This window comes from Nannospalax galili, unplaced genomic scaffold, assembly GCF_000622305.1.
Source record: "Nannospalax galili isolate Female #2095 unplaced genomic scaffold, S.galili_v1.0 scaffold1830, whole genome shotgun sequence".
NCBI lineage: Eukaryota > Metazoa > Chordata > Mammalia > Rodentia > Spalacidae > Nannospalax > Nannospalax galili.
The window spans coordinates 132,847-140,481 of NW_008328092.1; positions in this window are offsets into that span (position 1 = coordinate 132,847).

Here is a 7,635-nt window from a genome sequence, read left to right on the forward strand (position 1 = left end):
TGTGAACTTTATGTGTCTTTGTGGTTTACTTTTTGAGCATGAAAAGCTGGTTTGTCTAAGCTTTCAGTTCTCTCTTTTGATTTTATATTGGAGTGGCCGGATTAATTTTGTCTACAGGAGTTCCCCCAGAGGCCCAATTCAGATGAGGGTCAGATGCTCTCAGGCTTTCTCCTAAGGTTTGGATCCCTCCAGGAACGATTTTGGCCTCAGGAATTTGGGGGTTGGACTAGCCTGGGAGCCTGGCTCTGGAAAGATGCTGGTCTAGGGCAGCTGGTGGCCGTGCAACCCAGAGATGTAAAGGTAGGTGGGGCCGGAAGAGGCCCCAAGGACTCCTGGGGACTGCACTGAGGAGCTGGGTTGGTCTGGATGCAAAGGATCAAGAAGAGGAAAGGTCAGCTCCCACATCCCAGAAAGAGGCTGGCAGGTGGTGTAGGCCCAGGGAAGCAGAGGGAGGTGAGGGTGGGGCCACGCCCAGAAGCAGTGCTCCTGGGGCCCAGAGAAGGCACTAAGTTGGTCTGGATGAAAAGGATTAGGGAACAGTATTGATTCTCCAGGTGTCTGGGGCCCCAAGACAAGGAATGGGGCAGGGCCCAAACTCGGAGGAGAGAAAGGCCAGGGAAATGAGAGGGTGAATGAGGGCGCAATGGACTTACCCTGGAGAGAGGCCTGCGGGTAGCAGAGAGGCCTGCTGCAGGTCCTCAACATTTTTATTTTTAATGTGTAAGAGTATTATGCCTGCATGTGTAAGTGGACACGTGTCATGTAATGCCCCAGGACAAAAGAGGGCATTGGATGCCCTGGAACTGGAATTATGGATGGTTATTAGCTGCCATGTGGATGCTAGGAACCAAACCTGGGTCCTGTGCAAGAACAACCAATGCTCTTAACCATTGAGCCATCTCTCTAGCCCAAAGACTTTTATTTATTTATTTTTTTTATTTTATTTTTGTCTTTTTGAAGCAGGGTCTCCCTGTAGCCCCAGCTGTCCTGGAACTCACTATGTAGGTCAGGCTGGCCTTGAACTCACAGAGATCCGCCTGCCTCTGCCTCCCAAGTGCTGGGACTACAGGTGTGCACCACCACGACCGGCTTTTATTTTATTTTATTTTTTTTGGTCTTTGTGAGACAGGGTCTCCCAGTAGCCCCAGCTGTCCTGGAACTCACTATGTGGACCAGGCTGGCCTTGAACTCACAGAGATCCGCCTGCCTCTGCCTCCCAAGTGCCGGGACTAAAGGCGTGCACCACCACGCCTGGCTATTTTTAATTTATATATATATGTGTGTGTATATGTTTCTGTGTGGGTATGCATATGAGTTTAAGTGTCCTAGGGGCCCAGAAAAGGGTGTCTATTTTCTGGAGCTTGAGTTACAGGCCTGCTTGATGTGGATGCTGGGGACTGAACTCAAGTCTTTTGCAAGAACAGAATGCACTTTTAATCACTGAGCATCTCTTCAAGATGTTTTTTTTTTTTTTTTTTTTTTTTTTTTAGGCTCTTTGAACTCTTGATCTTGATGCTTCAGCCTCTTCAAGTGTGTACCACCATGCCTAGTCATATTTGTTTTAACCTGTTCTATTTAGCTTTCTATTGCTGTGATAAAAACCAAAACCAACTTGGTTGAGGAAAAGGTTTATTTCATCTTAGAGCTTCCAAGTGACAGTCCATCATTGAGGGAAGTCAGGGCAGGAACTTAAGTCAGGAACCTGGAGGCAGGAACTGAAGCAGAGCCTGGAGGGACATTGGTTACTGATTGGTCCTCTGGCCTGTGCTTTACCTGCTTTCTTAAACAATGCAGGATTACCTGCCCAGAGGTGGCACCACCCATAGTGAACTGGCTGGCGTGTATTACTCAACAATCAAGAAAATGGGCTGAGCCGGTGGTGCACACCTTTAGACCCAGCACTCGGGAGGGAGAGGCAGGCAGATTTCTGTGAGTTTGAGGCCAGCCTGGGGCTACATGGAGATCCTGTCTCAAAAAGACCAGAAAAAAAAGAAAAGAGAAAATAGGCTGGAGAGGTGACTCATGGGTTAAGAGCCCTGGCTGTTCTAGCACTCACATGATGGCTAACAATTATATTAAACGCCAGTTCCAGGGGGTTGGACCGCGCTTGTCTGACCTCTGTGGGCATTGCATGATGGGTACACTTACATGCAGGCATTCATACATAGAAGATTCCTTAAGGAGAGTGGAATTTTGATGCTTTCTTTGTTTCTTTATTTTATTTTTAGTGTGGGGTGTGGGGTGTGGTATACAGAGCATTGAAGTCAGGGCCTAACACATGCTTAGCAAACATTCCACCACTGGACTATCTCCAGCAGGATTTTTTTTTTTTTTTTGAGGCAAGGTCTTACAATAAAGCCCTGGCTGGCCTGGAACTCACTATATAGACCAAGCTGTTTGCCTTGAACTTGTAGTGATTTGCCTGCCTCTGCCTCCTGAGTGCTGGGCTTAAAGGTATGAGCCACCACACCTGGCCAAGGAAATTTTTAAACTTCATTTTAGTATTGATTATTACTGATATGTAGTTGTGCAGTGCATATATTTATTTTTTTCTTTTTATGTTTTATTGAAGATTTGTCCTAGTTTGTGGATGTGTTGACTTCTGAGCAAGAGGGCAGTCCATATATTTATCTTTTTGTTTTTATTTATATTATTTTTGTCTTTGAGACAGGGTCTGCCTGAAGCCCCAGCTGGCCTGGACTTGTTATATAGATCAGGCTGTCCTCTATCTCACAGAGATCTGCCTGCGTCTGCCTCCCAAGTGTTGTGATTAAAGGTGTCCACTCTCATGGCCAGGCCTTTCATTTGTGTATGTGTGTGGACATGTGCCTACTATGGTGTGTGTACAGAGGTCAGAGGAAAACTCATACCATGTGGGTATGAGATTGAACTTAGGTTATCAGTTTTGACTGCAAGCACCTTTACCCATTGAGCCACCTTACTAGCCACATTTTTAAGATGTTGATCTTGTATCTGGCAGTCTTGCAAAATGCTTGTATTACTCTTGGCATGTTTGTTTTTATTTTTAAATTTTATGTGTATGAGTGTTCTGCCTGCATGTATGTAAGTGCACTACATGCATACAATGCCCAAGGAGTCCAGAAGAGGGTGTTGTATCCCCTGGAACTGGAATTATGGGTGGTTGTTAGCTGCCATGTGGGTGCTGGCAATCGAAGCCCGGCCTTCTCCAGAGCAGCCAGTGTTCTTAACCGCTGTGCCATCTCTCCGGCCCCCACAGCTAGCCTTTTGATTGCAACATGTGAAAGGTCCTGAGTCAGAACCATCCAGCTAAGCCACTCTTGAATTCCTGACCCATGTAAATGATATGAGATAATATTAAAACACCAAGTGCTGAGCCAGATGAGGTACGTGCTTGTAGTCCCAGCTTTTGGGAGATGCAGGAGGATCAGGAATTCAAGATTATCCTTGGCTATGTATTGAATTTGAGACCAACCTGGGTTACAGAAAGAAACTTTCTTAAGAAATTAAAACAAAAGTTAACCATTTGTCAGTCAGCCCCACTGTCTTTGGCCTGGCAGAACATTACTGGGGGCAAAATTTGGTTACCATTTATGGGTATGTTCTATTGGAGAAAACTGCTTAACCAGGAAATCCTTACTGTCATGTCATTCCTCAGATTTCTACTTGTCGCAGGTGTGACCTCAGGCTGTCTTCCACAGAGCACCTTTTGCTTGTTTCCCTCCCTCCTTCTCTCCCTCCCTCCCTCTCTCCCTCCCTTCCTCTCTCCCTCTCTCCCTTCCAGACTGGCCTCAGATTTACAGAGATCTGCCTGTGTCTGCCTCTGGAGTGCTGGGATTAAAGCCATACGTCACCACACCCTGCCTTTTTTGTTTTTCATTTGTTCAGACAGGGTCTTGCATGATTTGCTATGTAGACTACCTTGAACTAGTGGATATTCTGCCTGCCTGCACCACCATTCCTGGCAAGACCATTTTTGTAACAAAGAAAACAGCTCATCTGCACTCATCCTGTATTCCTCACAAGGGAGGAGGTACTCGTATTACTGTCTCAAATTTATCCTTCCCTAGAAGTTTATCTTCTTAGAGATTATCTTCTCTGGTAATCTTAAACCTCTCCCTATAGGCTCCTTCTCATTAGTGATTAAGTAAAATTAATTTATTTATTTTGTGACAGTCTTATAGTGTTGCCCAGGTTGGCTCCAAATTCCTGGGCTCAAACAATTCTTTTAAGTACCTGGGACTATAGGTATGTAAAACTGTGCCCAACTCCAAAATCAACTTATTTAAGTGCAATGTTTATAACAGCTATTATAGAACTATTAATTAAATGTATTAGCTTTCTGCCACTGTGACAACTACCTTAGATGATCACCTTATAAAGTGGAAAGGTTCACTTTGACTCACAATTTTGGAAGTTCCAGTCCATGACCAATGGGTCCCATTGCTTTGGGGCTTGTGGTAAGGCAGCACCTCAGCAAGGATTATTTGGTAGAGCAAAGGTGCTCACTTTATGGCCAGGAAGGGAAAGAGGAAGAGATGGGGCTCCTATAGTGCCCATAGGGGGTACCCCTCCACTGAACTAAAGACCACCCAGTAGGCTCCTTGCAACATTTCTTCCTTCTCAACAGTGTGAAGTTGCGAACTGGGGGTCCTTACCCCACGGGTCTTCAAGGGACAATCTGGATTCAAAGTACAGAACAGTACTTGAAGTGAGGTAGAGAGTAATACAGCATGATACAAAAAGTCTTGAGTTCAGGTTAATAATCTAGCTTTAGATATGTCAGAGTCCTCATTGTGACCTGACGTGAAGTTTTGTTTCCTAGTGTGTCAAATAGGAATGGCTTTTGTTTATTGGAGATAAGGTCTCATTAAGTAGCCCTAGTGCTGGCTGGCCTGGAACTCACTATGTAGTCTCATATAGTAAATATCTTTTTGGATATTAAATTATTGGTGAATAATAAGTTATTGAAGGAGCTTATTTTAATCTTTATTGCCACTGTAAGGAGTACTCAGTATTGGTGAAATAATGAGTATAGTGAGTCAATTTTATCAAAACAACACAAAAATGATAAAAGTTGGAAAAGTTGAGCTGAGAAATTCAGTGGTTAAGAACACTGGCTGCTTTGAAGAAGACCTGGGTTCAGTTTCCAGCACCCACATGGCAGCTAACAATTGCCCATAACTCCAGTTCCAAGAGATCTGAAACCCTCTTCTGGCCTCCATGGGCATTGCATGCACGAAGGCACTTACATACATGCAGGCAAAACATCATACCCATAAAAATAAATTATTTTTAAAAACTGAAAAAAATACTGAATATATTCCCCCCAATATTTATTAAATTAAAAATTCTCTTCAGAGTAAAGCTCTTTCATTACACCTGGTATGGTGGCACACACCTTTAATCCCAGCACTTAGGAGGCAGAGGCCAGCCTGGTCAACATGAGTTCTAGGCCAGCTAGGGCTTCAGGGAGACCTTGTCTCAGAAAAACAAAATGACAAAACAGCTCTTTCATTGCAAAATGTGATGATTAATTTATCTATCAAGCAAAAGGTAGTAATTTAACATAATTTTTGTGGCACTACCTGTACATGCTAGGTAAGTGCTCTCCTACTGGGCCAGAACCCCAGCCCAGTAATTATTATTTAATGTTTCTGTTTCTGCAGCCTCAAGACTAACCTGAAGAGAGTGGGAAATGGGTTCCTTACATAGCTAGAAAAGGGGTGTGATAGGTTTGTGCACAGCTTCCAGTTCTACTAGCTTTTTGTTCTGCCAATTACAGTTCAGAAATGTGAGTCACTCCCAGACTTCTTGCTGAGTCATTGGGTAAGTACTAGTGAGAATGTTGTGCCCAGAGAACAGATCCCCAAGAATTACTACGGAGTCCAGAGAGCATGCAAGAACAGAGTCTTTATTCGGGCCTAAGCTCGGACTCTCAGACCAAACTAAAGTGGTGGGTCCATCCTGAGAGCCCTGATTGCAGGGGGAGGGAGCTTTTTATAGGTTTCAGACAAAGGGAGGAGGGGAATGATAGAGTTATATTTTGATTGGTCCAAAGAGCCCATGTGCACCTACATACTTTTGAATTGATTGGTTTCAGTCTTGGGGGCTTCTCATTGGTGGGTGCTGCCCTCAGGGCTGCAGAATGTGCTGACTGTTATCTCCAGGGCTAGAGGACCTATTCATTTCTTATAAGGCCTCAAACCTGCCTGGGCCCCCTTTACATGCCTGGGGTTGTCTCATCTATAACCATAGCCCTTGTTTATGACTTGTAACAGCCTGAGACATCGCAAAATGGAGGGGCCAGCCAGAATGGAGTCGGTGCAGTTTGTCCCTTTAGTTCTTCTAAGCCAAGCAATTTACAAAAGCGAAAAGAGCCATTAATCCTAAAGAGCAGGGGTCCAGGGGCACAGAGGAGGGCCTAAGGAGGAGGGCTTAACAAGAATAGGTCCAAGATGGGAAGGGTCATTGTATTAGTTACTTTTCGTTGCTGTGATAGAAACATTGACCAAAGCAACTCATAGAAGGAAGAATTGATTTGAGCTTACCATTCCAAAGGGGCAAGAGTCCATCAGAGGTGGCTGGAGGAGGAGCAGAAGCTAAGCTCTCACATTTTCAAGCAGGCACAGGAACAAGAGAGCAACTCAAGATCTGGTAAGGCTTAAGAACTCTAGGTAAGCCCACCCCCAGTGACATTCTGCCAGCATTGCGACACCTTCTAAGACCTCCCAAAACAGTGCCACCAACAGGGGACAAGATACTCAGATACTTGGAGCCTCTGGGGGACATTCTCATTCAAACCACCACAGTCATTAAGGCCTGTCACCAGGAAAGTCTTTCTGAAAACCCTGCAAACTATCTGCAGCAATTATGACTGGCCCAGAGCTTCCTGAAACAGATGTTCCAGCAATAGCTATGGCAGTGGGTTTTGCTCTGGAGTGTTATTTCCTCAGAGTGTCATAGAAATATTCACAGCAGCTGAGTGGCCATGATGAGTCTAGCCAATGGTCAAATAAATTGCTGTTTGACTGACAGCTCTTTGTCCAAGAGAATGGTCTGATGGCTGTCTGTTGAGTGGCCAAAGAGCTCAACAGCACCTGCCATTGAAAAGGGAAAAATATTAAAGGGTACTCAGAATGAATACTTTCATGCAATAAATATTCTCATAGGACTTAATAGCGTTTAACCTACAAAACTGTTGGGAGAGTTCATAGGACTTAATAGCGTTTAACCTACAAAACTGTTGGGAGAGTTGAGGCCCTCTGATATTTCAGAAAATCTTTATGGGCGTCTTCAAGACAGAAGAGGCAGGTGAAGGTTAGAGTGGAATTTCTAGTATATATGGCTGCCTTTGGAGAAATGGAGTTATAGTGTCTATGACCCATTTTGAGGGAGAGGAATGCAGGTTTCTATGCCTTGGGGTCATGGAAGAGACAGAAAACAGGAGAGTCTTCTGGTATGTTCTTTCTCCTTTTAGGTTTATTTTTATTTTATGTGTATTAGTGTTTGTCTGCATGTATGTATGTGCATCATTTGCATGCCTGGTGCCTAAGGAGGCCAGAAGGTTTTGGATTCCATGGAACTGGAGTTACAAGTGGTTGCTGGCTACTATGTGGGTCCTGGGAACCAAATCCCAGTTCTCTACAAGAGCAG